Source organism: Hemitrygon akajei, chromosome 11 (assembly GCF_048418815.1).
Source record: "Hemitrygon akajei chromosome 11, sHemAka1.3, whole genome shotgun sequence".
In the NCBI taxonomy this organism is placed as follows: Eukaryota; Metazoa; Chordata; class Chondrichthyes; order Myliobatiformes; family Dasyatidae; genus Hemitrygon; species Hemitrygon akajei.
The window spans coordinates 25,066,371-25,085,055 of record NC_133134.1 but is presented as its reverse complement, the minus strand read 5'-3'; positions in this window follow the sequence as shown (position 1 = coordinate 25,085,055).

Here is an 18,685-nt window from a genome sequence, read left to right as displayed (position 1 = left end):
GGTCATCATTTAAGACAGATATAAAGCAAATTCTTTACACCAAAATCTTTGAGACTCCTATCTTCTTGATGATAGAAGCATTGTATTTGCATATGTTTAAGGCTGGAGGTAGATAATTCTTGATAAGCAAAAAAGTGAGAAGTTACTGAGGCAGGATTACAAAATTAAGCTTTCACTTAGATCAGCTATCAAATGGCACAGCAGGTTCAAGGGACCAAGTGTCCTCCTCCTGCTCCCAATGTGTATGTTCGCACAACTTGCTGGAGAAGTGGGCTTGAGTTGAAGGGTCATCCATATTATTAATTGGCAGGGCTGAGCTCTAAGGGCCTTATGAACTACTCTTTCCACTTGTAATGTTCTTGTCTCTTGACCTTAAGCTATATCTCTCAATTTCCTTACCTGACATGCATTAGTGAATTAGAGTGACCGTCTAACATTTTATACACCAGTAGACATGTAAAGCCCCTTTATCAGATAAAACGGCCTCTCTGCACAATTAACAGTTCAGTAATTGGGAAGATCTCTTTTATGCAATGATGGGCACCCATCTGTGAGAGAAGACTGGCAGCTCAGTCTGCAGCTTCCAAAGGTTTGGTGCTGGAACTCAGCTGGCAGGTGGCAATTGTCATAAGAGATTACACACTCCAGTTGTAAAAATATCTAGAAATGTTAAAGTGCGACAGGACCCTGATTTCCTAAAGTCTGCATGCATGAGTAAAACTGTCCCTAATATTCCCTTTGTTTAAATGTTGCCTTTGCTCTCATTTAAAGGCCGGCTTGCATTTATGATTTCAGTGATTGATGCACCATCAATAACTCTCGGAGACGTGAGGCGAGATATAGGCTTTAATTGGCTGGAAGAAAGAACAAGCAGCAATTGACCACCACACTACATCCTGGAGACTGAGACCGGGGCTGTGTCTCCAATCGCCTTTATACCGGGGTCCGTGGGAGGAGCCACAGGAGCAGTCAGCAGGGGGGGCGTGTCCAGACAGGTATATGTAGTTCACCACAGTGATGTAGTGACAGAAGTTGCTCTTAATTTGCCCGGATGTGGGCAGCTCTCACAATGTCCCCTCTCAACACCACCCAGCCCCTTTACTTGATACCTCGTCTGCCACCTTAAACCTTATTCCCTTCTTACAATCGCTGCACAGTGTCTACAGTTAGCACCACATGCAAAATGCACAGAGGCTATTTGCTTTAGCTGTTCTGACAGCACCTACCAAGCCCTTGACCTCTACCACCATGAGCAGCAGACACATTTAATGCATGCAGCTAGGAACATATTAGAAACTGCATGAAGTCTTTCATTCCAGATGAAAGATTTATGATGGTTTGATGATTTTTTAAAAAATTCTCTGCAACCCAGGCTCAGGGGAATCTCTTTGCCGATGTACCATCATGCATTCAATCCTTTTATGTTTCTTTTTCCCCATTAGAATTAACAAGCTACTGTCAAAAATGTGGCAACGTGTGACTTAGAGTGATGTGATCTTAGCCCATATGATTTTGTACTCTTTGAATAGCCAATCATGACACAGGTGTCATAACAACACTCAATGTACCACTTAACCAGTATAGATGTCAAAGTTCATTAATGTAGCATTGGAAGTGTTATTTCTGAACAGAAGTGTTTATTGAAATGATAGCAAATGAAATTATTACAGCGCTAAAAATGAAATTAAACTGATGCCATGTATGTAACATTCACAACGAAATGGGTGAAAGTGGAAAGAGGTATATAATAGAAAAGGGTGGGTAACTGAACATGTTATAAGCAGCTCGAAATTCAGAGCAAAATTCAAAGTAAATTTATTTATTTAACTACATTTGTTTCCATATACAACCCAGAGAATCATTTCCTTGTGGGCATACTCAATAAATCCATTGAATAATGAAAGACTGTACCAACTTGGGTCTTCAACCAGAGTGCAAAAAACAACAAACAGTGCTAATGCAAAAGGGGAAAAAAATAATGATGAATAAATAAGCTATAAATATCAAAAGCATGAGATGAAGAGTCCTTGAAAGTGAGTCCATAGATTGTGGGAATATTTTAATGATGGAGCAAGTGAAGATGAGTGAAGTTATTCCCTTTGGTTCAAGAACTGGGGTAATAGCTGTTCCTGAATCTGTTTAATGTGAATCCTAAGGCTCCTGTACCTTCTCACTGATGGTAGCAGTGAGAAGAGAGTTTCCCTGTGTGGTGGGGTCCTTGACGATGGATGTTCCTTTCCTGCAACAGCATTTTGTGTAGATTTGCTCAGTAGTGGGGAACGTTTTACCTGTGATAGACCGAGCGTATCCACTGCTTTTGTGGGTGAAGAGACAATGGATTATAGTCACAGCTGTGGAGCATATCTAATATGACTGGTTTTAGCTGTTTTGCTAGCATAGGACAAGGACAAACATTTGAGGAACTTGAACAGCAGTTAAAGGGATATGGAATATGGAGAAAATGTACATTCCAAAACTTTTGATAGAAAAGCAATTCTGGAGAGCAATCTCATTTGAGAGGGAGATCTTCCACTCCCTCCCCCTGAGGATATAGGATTGTAATTTTCCAATGTTCTTTTTGAGAAGACAAAACAATTTGCACTGTCAATCAACACAGATCAGAGAGAAGGCCATAAGATATAGGAGCAGAATTAGGCCACTTAGCCCAATTAGTCTGCTCCACTATGTCATCATGGCTGATCCATTTTTCCTCTCAGCGTATGGGAACTGTACCTCCTTTAATTGTAGGATTCTGCAGAGAGTGGTGCGGACAGCCCAGTGCATCTGTAGTTGTGAACTTCCCATGATTCAGGACGTTTACAAAGACAGGTGTAAGAAAAGGGCCCGAAGGATTATTGGGGACCCGAGTCACCCCAACCACAAACTGTTCCAGCTACTACTATCCGGGAAAACAGCACCGCACCATAAACATCAGGACCAACAGGCTCTGGGACAGCTTCTTCCACCAGGCCATCAGACTGATTAACTCACTTTGATTTGAGTGTATTTCTATGTTACATTGACTGTTCTATTTATTATAAATTATTTTAAATTACCATGATTGCACAGTGCACATTTAGACGGAGACGTAATGTAAAGATTTTTACTCCTCATGTATGTGAAGGATGTAAGAAATAAAGTCAGTTCAATTCTCCCCATATCCCTTCATGCCCTGACCAATCAAGTATCTATCAACCTTAACTATACATAGAGACTTGACCTTCACATCTGCCTGTGGCAATGAATTCCACAGATTCACCATCTTCTGGCTAAAGAAATTCCGCCTCGTCTCCATTCTAAAAGGACACCCCTCTGTTCTGAGGCTGTGTCTTCTGGTCTTCGACTCTCCTACCACAGGAAGCATCTTCTCCACATCCACTCTATCAAGGCCTTTCACCATTCAATAGGTTTCAATGAGGTCACCCTCATTCTTCTGAATTGTAGTGAGTACATGCCCAGAGCCATCAAATGCTCTTCATATGGCAATCTCTTCATTCCCACAATAATTTTTGTGAGCCTCCTTTGAATCTTCTCCAATGTCAGCATATCCTTTCTAAAATAAAGAGCCCAAAACTGCTCACAATTCTCCAAGCGAGGCCACGCCAGTGCTTTATAAATTCTCAACATTACACCCTTGTTTTTATATTCTAGTCCTCTTGAAATGAATGATAACGTTGCATTTGCCTTCCTCAACATAGACTCAACCTGCAAGTGAGTTCCTCAGATGGCTGGTAGAATTGTGGCTAAGTAAGCAAGTAGTGAGTGTCATGGGTGAGACAAGCTCAGAGAGGGTAGAGGAAGATGGGAAGCTAGAGAGCAGCATGAGAATCAGATGTTAGGAGTGAGCTGCGGACAAAGAATATCGGACTGCTGACAGCTGTGGCTGAAGGCAAAAGGCAGCAGCAGCAGGACAGTTATGGTGCCTGTCCATTGTGTTGCACTTGTCTATTCCCAGAAGTTCTGGCAGAGCCAGGAAAGTACGTGGGAGTAATCCAAGGAAAGCCTTCTCTACTTATCGCTCCCTAAAGCCAGCATTGACTAGGCACGCATTAACCACATCTCTGCAAAAACACTCTTCCTCGGCAAGAAGAAAGAAAAATATTCATGAAGTAGCTTTCCTCATCTTGGGATTCCAAAGGTACTTTATAACAAAGATTTTTTTTTGTAAGTTAGATAAGTTATATAAACCAGCCCCACAAATATCAATAAGAACAGAAGAAAGAGAAGCAGGAATGTGTTATTTGGCACTCACATCTACTCTATCATTCTATAAGATAAGCTCCCTCTTTTACCTCAGCATCATTTTCCTATACTAAACCCGTATCTCTTGATTCTCCAATGATCTATCAGTCTCTTGCTGAACATACTCTATAAAAGAAACTTTCTTAGGTAATGATTCCCAAAGCTTTACTATCCTGACTGAATACATTTCTTCTCATTGTCAAACAAGAATGGCTGACCACTTAATGAGATGCTGTGATCCCTGGTTACAACAAAGTAGTTCAGCACCATTTACTTTCGCAATATTGATTTCTTCTTTGTATTTATGGATATTTGCTTGCTACATATCTGCCATACGAGGGGTGATTGATAAGTCCATGGTCTAAGGTAGAAGGCGTCGATTTTAGAAAACCTAGCACATTTATTTTTCAACCTAGTTGAGGTTGAGCTGCACTTGTAAAGATTGAGTCACATCAATCCATACTAGTCCTCCTAACAAGGTCTTACTAACATAGAACTGGCAGAATTCAATTAGTCTCTTGGGTCAAGTGACACAAAGAAATGCTTTTGAATGCTACCAAATAAGTTCTGTGAATTTTTGAAAACATGTTTTAGAATTTACCCCTTAAATTTACTTCTGTTCGGGTCTCAGTTTTAACCACCCGTCTTCTGTGAAGACCATCCTTCTGGCCCTGTGTGGTGTCTCCTATTTTAAACTGCAGATGGCAGGACGTTCGTTCTGCCTCCCAGTCCACAAATCTACAAGATTCCCTTTACATATGCAAATCAGTCTCTGATGTCACCGAATATTTAGCTGAGGCCTCAGAAAGGAAGGAACAATGATGACTTTCCCAGGCCTGAAGAGATTCGGTAGCTTCGCCCCTGGTTGCTGTAGGCCAGGGAAACTGTACCAAAACCAGAACTGCTGGAAGGGCTAGGCAACTCAAGCAGCACGTGTGGAAGAAAAGAAGCCAGTGAATGTTTTGGGTCAAAGGTACTTCATCAGAATGCCTGATTGCTTTGGAGTAGAACGGCTGAGACTGAGGAAGAAAGGGGCTCTCACGCTCTTCTGAACCACAAATAGGTCTGAGAAAAGACACTTCGCCATTCACCCTGCTGTCCTCCCCCACCCACCTTCCCCGTCAGCTGTCGCATTTATGAAGCCCAGGAAGGCCAACCAGCCAACGTTGAAGTTGGAACCATGAATAATATCTAAGCAAGCAATCTCATTGCAATACTGAAATGAAGATGGTGCCCCTTAAGAGCCCCACCAGTCTCTCCTCTCTTAAAAGCAAAGTGGGCTGGTTTCAAGTCTGACATCGTTATGGTTCCGGGGATTAAAATTACTGGCATTGGTTTTATCCCTAAATGATAAACCTTAGTGGTAAATTACATCTCACCAGTTACACTTGCACATTTGATCACCTGTTCTTCGTATTATAACTATTAACGTTACAAATTTTCTTCCAAACACATTTAACCAATCTTAATGAAATGTTCCATAAGTTAAATTGGTGCTAAATCATTACAGTCATCATGTGAGGTAATTTGTAAACATATTTCCAATGCTTTGAGCAGCACTAAAACTTCAGTGAGTCATTTCCAAAATATTTATGTATCTGTGAACTTCAAGGTCAGAGCTATAATGAAAAATTAAGCTAAAGCTCCTCGAGGATATATTGGGTGTGTGGATTGACCTTGGACAAAGTTTTTACGGTTACCATTTAGTGTGGGCGGGCGAGCACAAGCCTGTCATATAGTTGCTGTGGGAGAGAACACAATAGCTCTGTGCTCATTGCTCACTGTAGGTGGGGAACATAATGCTACTGTGAAGAATGCTTGTCAAAGATGAGGGAAGCAAAGTAGCTGGTGTGGGTGGCAGGGTCCAGCGTGTCTGGAGCAAACTAGTGCTAGTCAACACTTTGTAGAGGGAAAAACGCAACTGGTAAGACCTGTACTCCACACACAGGTAGGTGATTTGGGACTGGGATCACACAGACCCCACCTTTGCATTTTGAACATTAACAGGGGTCAAACAACTCAGTATTCAGAGTATCGTACTCCATCCTATGAATTATTATATGCTATATGTCTAGCTGGAGCATGGGCTGAATGGCCTAATTCTGCCCCTATATATTATGGTCTGAAGGTTTAACCAATACTGAATGCTTGACTTAAAAGGTGGAGTATTGAATTTGCAGAACTGTCCGTCACTTGAATGTGGAAGACTTTCAGAACGTTCAGTTGAATAATTCTATAGAACAGAATGGGAAGCCAGATAATTTTCTCTGACAGGAATGCATTGATACTGAGCTATCTGAAGGAAAACTGCTGGAACAGCAGAGAAGTAGTTAAAGGTACCTCACTTACCAGTCATCTGTATCGAATGAAGATTTATTGTGCCATGTTAGATGACACTAAGATAGGTTGCGTTGTGGGTAATGAAGTAGGTTTTCAAAGTTTGCAGAGAGATTTAGGCCAGTGAGAAGAGTGGGCTGAAAGATGGCAAATGGAGTTTAATGCTGCTAAGTGTGAGGTGCTACATTTTGGTAGGAATAATCCAAATAGGACATACATGGTAAATGGTAGGGCATTGAAGAATGCAGTAGAACAGAGTGATCTAGGAATAATGGTGAATAGTTCCCTGAAGGTGGAACCTCATGTGGATAGGGTGGTGAAGAAAGCTTTTGGTATGCTGGCTTTTATAAATCAGAACATTGAGTATAGGAGTTGGGATGTAATGTTAAAATTGTACAAGGCATTGGTGAGGCCAGATTTGGAGTATTGTGTGCAGTTCTCATCACCAAATTATAGGAAAGATGTCAACAAAATAGAGAGAGTACAGAGAAGATTTACTAGAATATTACCTGGGTTTCAGCACCTAAGTTACAGAGAAAGGTAGAACAAGTTAGGTCTTTATTCTTTGGAGTGTAGAAGGTTGAGAGGGGACTTGATAGAGGTATTCAAAATTATGAGGGGGATAGATAGAGTTGACGTGGATAGGCTTTTTCCATTGAGAGTAGGGGAGATTCAAACAAGAGGACATAAGTTGAGAGTTAAGGGGCAAAACTTTAGGGGTAACACGAGGGGGAACTTCTTTACTCAGAGAGTGGTAGCAGTGTGGAACGAGCTTCCAGTAGAAGTGGTAGAGGCAGGTTCGATTTTGTCATTTAAAAAAAATTGAATAGGTATAATGGACAGGAAAGGAATGGAGGGTTATGGACTGAGTGCAGGTCGGTGGGACTAGGTAAGAGTAAGCGTTTGGCACGGACTAGAAAGGCCGAGATGGCCAGTTTCCATGCTGTAATTGTTATATGGTTATGTGTAAAACCTTGCTAGGCTTTTCCATTGGGCAGTCTGGAGCCAACTACTTTGGAGTGGCTTGACACAGTTATAGGTCACAAACATGAGGAAATCTGCAGACACTGGAAATCCAACCAACACACACAAAGTGCCGGAGGAAATGGAAAAGAGTAAACAGTTGTCAGGTTGGGCCAATAGGATGAACGGTCCTGATGAAGGGTCTCGGCCCAAAATGTCGACTATACTTTCTTCCATAGATGCTGCCTAGCCTGCTGAGAGCCTCCAGCATTTTGTGTGTGTTGCTTTACAGTTATAGGTCAGACAGGATAAAGATGACAGGTTCTTCCCCTGAAGAAATTAGTGTTTTAAGAATAATCTTGATTGCCATTTTTGATGCCAGTTTTAGTTCCAGATGTACTTAACTACTTTCCTTTAAATTTCCAAGGTTACCATGGTGTAATGCATGGGGCAGCACAACAGCGTGGTGATTAGTGCAATTCCTTTATAGCGCCAGTAATTACTGATCGGGGTTCAATTCCCGCCGCTGTCTATAGGGAGTTTGCATGTTCACCCCTTGAACAAGTGGGTTTCCTCCAGGTGCAACGATCCTCCCACATTCCAAAGGTGGGGTTAGACCGAGTAAGTCGTGGGCATGCAATGTTGGCACCTGAAGCATGGAGCCATTTGCAGGTTATACGCAGCACATCACAAACAATGAAGAAAATGATGCATTTCAGTGTATCTTATGATGTACATGTGAGAAATAAAGCAAATATTTCATCTTTATCTTTAACACAAAGCCTTGTTTACAGAAGAACTGTTCGGTTGTGGAGACAGTAACTTAACCATTGCATTAACATAGCAACTGTTGGCTCATTAGCATTTAATATTATTAATCCTGCATCCTCAAATTCCTGGTCTTCATCTTGTATAGTTTTATGTATCTGCTTCGACATAATTCACTAAATGCCTGCCTACCACTTGTGATTTAGAACTGCTGTTCAATTGAGAATTCCTAATGGGTTTCATTTCCTGTAAGTTTTAGAGCGTTCCTGTGAGAAAAGAATCTCACAATCCATTAATTTGCTCTCATTGATGAGGTCATTGCAGGTTCATATGCCACGGCAAGATTTCCCTCAATCTCACCTGTCCTTGGAAATGTCTCTGCGACCAAACATAGGCTGCAGACGTTTGTGCAAAACTGTATCTCATCCAGAGAAGGGGTGTAGCAGCTGCCACAAAGCAGGCTCCATTCATTGTGAAAAACAGATAGATTGGAGTGTTTATTTTGCCCTTGTCTGCAACTGTACGCCCTTCAGTCAGTGGTTTGCCACAAATAAAATGCAGCCAGTAGTGATTTAAAAATTTGAGTGGTGGTGCTCATACAGAGACAGATCCCTATGCCACATCCAATAATTATATTAACATTTCTACTTAAACAAAGAATCATGCTGGAGATCATATCTGCAAGCTGCCTAATTAGTGAATGGCTTTCAGCAATCATGCTCGTTGCTGGTTACCAGCCTCAAACAATGTACATTTCTTGGCTAAGAAACTGAAAAATCAAGCCAAATATCAGATATTAGATATTATAATGAAGAACATTGTGGAGATTTAAGTAACTGGGAATTCCTGGACGGCATGCTGATGGAAGAGCAATGCTGTTGCATCAACAACAATGACCTTTAGCTTGGACTTTAAAGCAAGACAAGAATAACCAAGTTCAGAGTGATCAGGGCTCCTAGTCAGTGTGGTAAAGAAGCAGGTTCAAGGCATCCAAAAGGTTGTCCTTATGATCTGTTTAACTCTTGAGATATCGATAGTTGGAACTTGATCAGGATACTTCTGGATCCAGATATTAGCTAGTAATTTAAACTATCAAAGTGACTTTAAGAGAAAGACACTTCAATGGCTTTGATGTGCTGAAAAAGATTGAAATTTCTGTTCTGTGTTCCAACTTGGTTCCGCATAGCTCAACATAAAATCACTTGCAACAACAGAGAGAGAGAGAGGGAGCAGATGGTTACATATGACCACTTTTAAAGTGATGCCAAACAATATCATGTGTTGCACCTTCTCATCTCCCAATTTTATTTTTTGTCATACCTCTGAAGCCTCCTCATTCACTTTGTAGCTTCCCTCCAAAACTTCTATAGACTGGTGAAACCATTCCCCACAGCATCATTCATTAGAGGACCAAAGATCTTATTGCTCTGATTATTTCTATGAAGCAAAGCATCACGGATTACCGTCAGATCATCTGATTCATGAATCAAAATTGGTATGAACAGGAAATCAAGCAGAGCTTCCTGGTCATATCACTTCTTAACCCTGGCATTGGCCAACCTGGATTGTTCTCTTTTCAATCTGTGTACCATGCTGTTGATGTTGTACCTTCAAAATAATGTGCAAACCATTTTGCTCATATTTTATCAGTCAGGATTCTGAATTAGCATCTCTCTCACTGTATAATATAATTAATATAAATTTCTAATGAGCACAAGACAGCACTCTGGATTTCAACTTGATTTGAATATAGTGTAAGAATTATTCTGAGACAAGAATGATGATTAGTTTGCTCCACTGTCATGTAAAAACATTACAATTAAGGACTGAAACAGATTTATCACTTAATTTGTACCTAACTATCCTTCCCAAACTGCATTCCTTTCCTGGGGAAATTACATTGATTTTACTGGGAAAAGTTGCTGTAGGTTTTATTTCCCCTTCTCTCCAAGGAGAACTTTGTAAGCAAATTGACTTTGCTGGATAATCAACTGCCTGTTTTGCGCAGATGTAAAGTTCCCCCCATCTCCAACTCTTTGGTCGACAAGGTAGTTCTTTTTTCTATTTCTTCAATACCAGAGTGAAAGTCACAAGCAAAACCAACATTTATTGCCTATACCTAACAGAGGATAAGTGTCAATCATGTTCATGAACCAAGAGTTGCATAATGAACCACATGTGTAAGGTCTCTTTCTCTGAAGGATGCTAGCGACACAGGTAGGTTTTGTGGCATTCCAGTAATAGACAATAGGTGCAGGAGTAAGCCATTCAGCCCTTCGAGCCAGCACCCCCATTCTCTGTGATCATGGCTGATCATCCACAATCAGTACCCCATTCCTGCCTTCTCCCCATATCCCTTGACTCTACTATCTTTAAGTCTTTATCTTTAGTAGAAACTCCACTATCTCCACTATCTAACTCTTTCTTGAAAGCATCCAGAGAATTGGCCTCCACTGCCTTCTGAGGCAGAGCATTCCACAGATAATATTATAGTTGCCACCAATAAGTGTAGCTTTTTATTCTAGACATAATTTCCACTTGAAAATCTTCACAGTTGCCATATTGCCATTAGGTGCTCTATCTGATTAAAAGTGCTGGCATTACCCCTGCCACCATATGTACAGTACATGTAATCATATATACATGGTTTTCAATTAGCATACCTAGAGGTTTCAAGAGGTTAGTTCTTCAATACTGGCCCAGATTGACCTCACATAACCAATATAATCTCAGCCCAACAATGAGGAATCATTCTCTTTCAAGAATTACCTAGATGAGCATCTGAATCACTAATGGATAGAAGGTTACAGATGAGTGCTGGTAAAGACAATGAGTATAGGTAAGTTCTTGCCTGTCAGTATGAACGTGGTGGACCAAAGGACATGTTTCAGTGTTGTTATGACAAACAATGAGAGCTCTTCAGAAGAGTTTCTCAGTTAAATCCTATTCATTTTTGTGGGTACTATTTTCTTAAATATTCCTTGTGTAGTTTTGATTATTAAGAAGTTCCAGTAACCATGTCAAGGTCTCAATTTATACCTCCTAACCAGGCAAGGTGATACTTTTGCAATACCCTTTTGAATTATCTTCCTTGTTTATCTTGTCTTGTGATGCAGTTTCTTCCTATATACCTCATTCAAATCAACAGAATGGGGGCAGAACTTTTATCATCCATTCAAATAGTTTTTGGAGCCTTACAGAACATTGGAATAGGAATTGGATTTTCAGTCCCTCACTCTTGACTGCTCTGAAATCTAATATTACATACCCATTAAAATACTGGATGCACTCAACAGAGAAATAAAGGGTTATCCCTTCAAACAGACCGAGAGGAATGAGACAACAAGAAGTTACAGAGAGATAAAAACAGAAATGCTGGAAATACACACTAATTCTCCCTAATAACTCAACATTTTTCACTGAACTACTCTTCGAGATTCCATATATTACAACCTACCATGAGCAATCTCTCCCCATTATTTAACCTTCACTGTCCAACTATCTTGCATTCCTCCAGTGTGTCTGTCCTTCACAAAATATGAACTCACTGAACACACAGTACTTCAGTTGAGGTCCAACCAGCTGTAATGTATCCTCTAACTTTTAAATTACAGATGTCTAGATTTAATCAGCATTCCATTAGTCTTTCTGATTATTTTCTGCGTATGCCATTTTTTTTAAATCTTTGTTTCCTGCTTTAGTCTAGCTGCCTTAACTGGCTTCCAACAGCACTTAGGTAAATGGCCCAGTTCTGTAGAGCGATAAAATATAGTGTTCTTACAAAAACATGTGTCTGGAAAATGATCAATCATACTGGACGCCCAACAGCTTATTCACTTAGCAGCTGCTACGCGTGTTGGTCTGTACCTTGTTAACATTCCAAGCAGCAACCTCCAGCATTAGAGATCTTCCAGACTGAGTCTGTTTCTGGAAACTGTGTATTCTGGCTAACATTTCTGTTCCATAGATAAATCTTTCTTTTATTGCTTAATCACATCATGTTCTGGACAGTTTCCTCAGATCTAATGCAATCATAAAAAAACGATTCATCCCTTTGCCTCCTGTGGTTAAACCTGACCCAACCGACAATATGAGTGACCCCAGACTCAGATGCTTCTTCAGCATTTGTGGAGAGTGGTAGGGTGAGCAAGGAAAGCTTGCATTTATATAGCGCCCATTGCAGTGGAATAATTCTGTGGCGTAAACACTGATATTGCTTTGGAGACTTCTCTTACATTTTGTCCTTGGACTGGGAAAGAGGAAATGGATTTCTTTATCAATGTATATGTTGTAGGTCCGCAAAATTGTTAAACAACACATACAATATGCTGGAGAAGCTCAGCAGGCCAGGCAGCATCTATGGAAAAGAGTACAGTCAACAGTTTGGGCCAGGACCCTTCAAAATTGTTGTCATTTTGTCACCTCTTGCAAGTCTGTGTGCCAGAAGATAAAATTTTATATCTTTGTACCAACTCATTCTAGACTGATGTTTTTGGGATGAGGGAGATGCCCTTTGAGGCAAGATTGAGAAGAATGCAATTGTAGTCCTGGAGACAAGAAGACTGAGACAATTACGATTCCATGTAAAATTGATCAGGTAGATGCTATGAAGCTATTTCTCAGAATAGAATGTCTAAACTAGGGGGAATATTCTCAGGATAAGTGTTCAGCCATACAGAGCTGGAGTGTTTGCTCAGAATTCCAATTCTATTGATTTCCTAACCTGAACAGGTTATGATAATCAGATATTCAAGGATGAGATCTATTGATTTTTGGAACTGAGGAGTCTGGGAAACAGTCGGGAAAAGGGAACTGAGTTGCAGGGTTATCCATGATCTCATAACATGACTGACATAATGAATTTATGTCCACTCCACTCCTCTTTATGATCCTACTTTTCCTTCCCCTCATTCCCTTCCATTGGCCAGTGGTGTCAATGTAGAATAGATGCGGTATTTCAACATGGAATAGGCTTGTTACAGAACTAATATGCACCCTGAAATGTAGTTTCTCGTATTGAGAAACGACAACATAGGACCAACAGTCCTGGAGTGAGAGGTGTGAAATGTGAAAGGAGATTTTAGTTTTGGTTTTAAAAAGACTACTCTGAGATCCGAGGAATGAAAAGCAAGTGGTGTGATCAATCTTAATATTCCAGTTCATTGCCTTTGGATGTGAAAGACAATATATACATGCAAATTCTTTCCATCTCCTCTTCCTATTTATCCCTAATTGTTTTTGATTTAGCTCTCCACCTTGGAGAACCAACGTCTCCACTCATTTCATGATCCGCATTGGAAAGGATGGCTAATACCAACCCCCTGAGATAAATGCTAACATCAGGGTTTATATTTTAACCTACTTTGATCTGTGGAGAATGTCTTTAGCAATTCTTGACTGACATGATTGCAATCTTTAAGCAGCTGGTTTGAATCAAAAACAGTAAAACAATAACACCAGATGGCACTGCCAAAGGTCATCCTGGTGTGCCCCACTAACTGCTATAAACTGAAAACTAAAAATAGTTTACAACCTGTTTTTTATCTAAAAAGGCAACGCATACACAAGTAACCAAGACATGTACGTCAGCACTCCCACTCCTGATCATACTCTCACTTTCTTGCCCACGCTCTCACCTCCCACACACTTTGCAATATTTCTCCCACTTTCTAAAGTTAAATTACAATTTCTATGATCAACCCTGGCCAGAATGACTCAGAAACCCTCCACATTATCCTAAGGATCATAACGTGATAACGACCAAAGCAGTGAGGATGGAATTTTGAACTATGCTGTAAGTCATCATTCTATTGGGGTGCCTGTGTTAAACCTGACTTCAACAAGGTGGAGTCCAGGTGACCAATTCCATTTGTATACTTCTGGGCAGTCTTGAGCCCAAGGTAGCCAAAGGGAAAAAGGACAGATTTAGTCAGAAGTAGTTAGATTTGCACTAGAAGCGGCTGCAGAGAAAGGATTTATAGGAGTCATAAGAAAAAGTGTAGCATGGAAACAGGCCAATCGAGTTTGTGCCATCAAACAAACATCCTTCTGGAAATCCAACACCTATCCTAATTTATTCTGCCCACTTCCCCATCAAGTCCACCCAGTTCCACACTCAACCACACTCTAGGGGCAACTTACAGCAGCCAATTGCACCAGCAACCTGCATTCCTTTGGGATGTGAGAGAAAAATGGGGCACCCAGGGGAAACTGGCATGGTCACAGGAAGAGCATGCAAGCTCCGCACAGACAGCACCAGAGGTGAGGATTGAAATTGAATGACTGGAGCTATGAGTGAGCAGCTTCACCAGCTGCGTCACCTTGCAGGGGGGTCTCGCTGGAGGGACTAAGCTCCCTTTCAGCAAAACCCATGAATAAGTTGGTAGATCGGTTTATTATTGACACATATAAAAGTACAGTGAAAAACATCTATGCATATCATTTCATCACATCAGTACACTGAGGTAGTACAAGGGAAGGCTATAACAGAACACAGAATGAAGTATTACAGTTTCAGAGAAAGTGCAGTGCAGGCAGACAATAACATGCAAGGCCATAACTAAGTACTTTGTGAGGTCAGTAGTCCATGTTAACATCTTATTAATGCTTACCTGTGGTCTTCTTATGTTCTGGAATCTCAGCCACACTATTCCCCTTGCCAAAAGGTGCACTGAACAGTGACCAATAGTGCCATTTTCATCTCTGCAGAGGGGGCACACTGGCTTCACACACCTGCTCATCAATGAGGGTTAAAATTGAGGTTGGCATGATATGTTCATGGTGGTCAGTTGGCTGATATTAACTGCCCTCCTGCCCGGTTTCTGACAGGCTGGAGTGGTTAAAATTGCCCCTCCCAGTGACAATAAGGCTCTTCCAAGATGAGCACATTGTGTAGTCTCTGCCAATAGCCACCTCCGCAGAGTATCTATTTTTGCTGCGATAGTGTAGTCTCATGGTATTTTTAAATCATCTCTTTTTCCTCACGCAGAGTGACAAAGAAAATCTTTATAAAGATGCCATATTGACAGTAAATTTGACATTTTGACAGATTTGAAGCAGAGCTATTTTTACTTAAATAATGTGATTTTGTTGTATATTCAAAGGAGTCACTAGTTCTTCACATCAGGGAGGCAAAGAGATTTCTTACTGCAATGGCAAGAAGATTGTAGATGATTTTCAAGAGAGTTGGGGTTATTTGAACTTTAAGCTAGACTTGTTCTTTATGCTGGGTTTTCTAATGGTGTTTGCTATTGCACAGCAGTTTGCCTAGGATTGTTACACTTTCTGACCTCTGGGGAAGATATCTCAATTGTAGGGGCCAATATAATAAAAAATAGAACAGTACAGCACAGTACAGGCCTTTTGGCCCATGATATCTGGCCTGTTAACCTAGTCCAAGACAAATGTAATGCTTCCCTCCTACCTAGCCCTTCATTTTTCTGTCATCCATATGCCTATAATCTAACAATCTCTTAATGCATCTTCATCTACCACCACCCCTGGCAGCACGTTTCACATACTTACCACTCTCTGTGTGGGGAGTGGGACAAACTACCTCTGACACCTATACTTTTCTCCAATTAACTTAAAATTATGACTTCTCACATTGGCCATTTTTGCCCTGGGAAAAAGAGATCATGTACATCTCTCATCCTCCCTTGCTGTAAAGAAAAAAAAAACTCCCTCTAACTTTCCACATAAGAAATGTTCTCTAATGTTCCCTGGTGAATTTCTTCTGCACACCCTCTAAAGCTTCCACATTCTTCTAATAACGAAGAATTGTGAAGAATTGAACACAATACTAGACCCAGCACAACACAAAAAATGGCAGAAATGTTTCAGTAAATCCTTTGTTTGAGAATTCCTTCTGAGGTGAAGGTGCAAGTTGGACAAGTGGTGGAACATGTTATCATTTCTGAATTATGTGAGGAATATGGTGAAGTTCCTTCAATCTTACCCAAGAAGATGATATAAGAGCAGCCACATCAGATCCCCTGGTATCTCTGTCAGATGACTCCTTCTGAGAAAGCTAAAGCCTTGATGTCTTTCTTAGTGTGGTGCCAACAAATATCAAACTAAAATATGACTTGTGCTGTCATAAAATGTGTTGAAATAACCTGTACTTATTTTCAATTTAGTCATCTAAGAGGTGGCATAAAGACCAACTTAAATAGGGCCAGACTTCCTCCCAGGAGCAATTACTAGTAAGACTTTATATTTGGATTTCATTTAGATTTTAACCATTCACAGTTATGGGTTGGTGTGAATTTGTGCGAACTACACATTGAAACATTCCATAGCTGACTTCCTAAAGTGCTAGAATGTTCTACTGTTTACTTTGCTTCTCTTTCTAAACATGATACAAGGGAAATACTTGAATTAAATCTTCCACTTACATCACTTTGCAGAGACATGCTCTCAAACCATCGCTGCAGAAATGTAAAAAAGCTGTCTAAAGAAAGTTATTTGTTAGTTAAAGCCAGAACTGAGTGGCATTCCATAACCCCTGTGAAATGGCATTTAAATTATCGAATATTTTATCATTGACACCTTGCTATTTTATTCATTGTGTTGTCTCTTCAATCCAAGTCATTCCGTTGTTAGGTTATTTTAATGTAGGTCAAGGAATAATTACCTTATTGATCCTTAGCGCAGGCCATGAATGATTTAATTGAACCTGGCCAAGCTCAGAAAAAGCTATTGTAAGAAAGTCATCTCATTTCCTAGAATAGTATCTGAGCCAAGATCCACTGCCTTTTCTCAAATTGCTATTCGTGAAAGGTTTAGTGGCTTGTATTGTTCAATTCTTCTAGATGATTCCTGTAAAACTGAAATTTCCAGAAGCATGCAAAAGGTCAGTCATACTCAAAAAACTAAGAATGTTACGATTTTCATCTTATTTCGTCTTGATTATCCAATGTACTTCATATAGCAAGTTAGGATTTCATATCAACTTTTACTGTGCTGTGGTTGAATAATTCTATTGTAGACTCTAAATGTTTCCCAGAGGATAACATAGTGACATTTTCTTTTTAAATTTGAAAAAATTCAAAACAAAATGTGAGCTGAGCTCGTTTGCAGGAGCAGGGTGCCTACAGTTTATCCATCTCCGGAATATTGCACAACTATCTCCCAGATGGGCCAGATGGCCTAATTCTGCTCCTATATCTTATGGTTTTATGACAAGAGAATACTTTTTTTTTGGTTTACAGAAAGGTCATTTAGATCTAGGAGCAGAAATGTGGGGATTTCAGAATTATTGTGCTTCAACCTTTGTCTCTCAACATTTCTGCCACTGTGATCACTACATGTGGCATGTAAATGGGCCCAAATTCCATCCAGCGTACGACTTCTTTGAGTCAACTTGGAAAAGTTATACAAGCAATTCCTGCACTGTTGTGTGGGGAGAGGTTATGTTCTATATTGTACTTTTTTATAATGCAAAGCCATGTCAACTGTATGTTTTTCAACAAATCCGGGGTTTTTTTTGTATTGTTTTTATTTATTTTTTCTGCATTTCTGTGAGAGTAAAATTTATTCCATATTCTCAAATTTTTGGGCAGTGGTTGAAGTTTCTAAGGGTAGTTTTGTGTACCCAAATAGTCATAATGCATGGGTCATCTATTGAAAGTTCCTAGAAGCAACACTAATGGTCCTGACCTGTCTCTACATTTGGATGCCAATATTGTCCTTTTTCCATTAATTGGTCCCCAGTTGGTGGTGCCTCTGAGTTCAACTCAAAATCCAATTGTAAATCTGGATGGAAGTTTGAAGGCTCCTGGCTCTCCAAGGTCACAGTTTTTCTGATGCCCTGCTCATCATCACCATCATCACGTGCTGCATCGTGTCACATGGGTGATCGTGGGTTTGACCGTGATTGTTCTCAGCAAATTTTTTCCACAGAAGTGGTTTGCTATTGCCTTCTGGGCAGTGTCTTACAAGAGAGGCAACCCCAGCCATTATCAATACTCTTCAGAGATTGTCTGCCTGGCGTCGGTGGTTGAATAACCAGGATTTGTGATATGCACCAGTTGCTCATGTGACCCTAACTGGGTGACTAAGTAGGTGCTACATCTTGCCCAAGGGTGACCTGCAAGCTAGTGAAGGGAAGGAGTGCCTTACACCTCTTTCAGTAGAGGTGCATCTCCACACCGCCACCCTGCTCTATGCTTAAACACTCTCATGAATAGTGCAAGCAACCATCCCGTTAACCCTTGACTAGGAAATGTTGTGCTTCTGGCAGTGTTGGTTGACCAGTTGGAAGTTCTGGATAATGAATCTGTCACTGGCACTGCCTCTGGTGAGAGAATTCCAGATGCCAGTTCAGCCAGCTTTGACCCCATCCCTTGCATCCTACCTTGGTTACATCTTACAC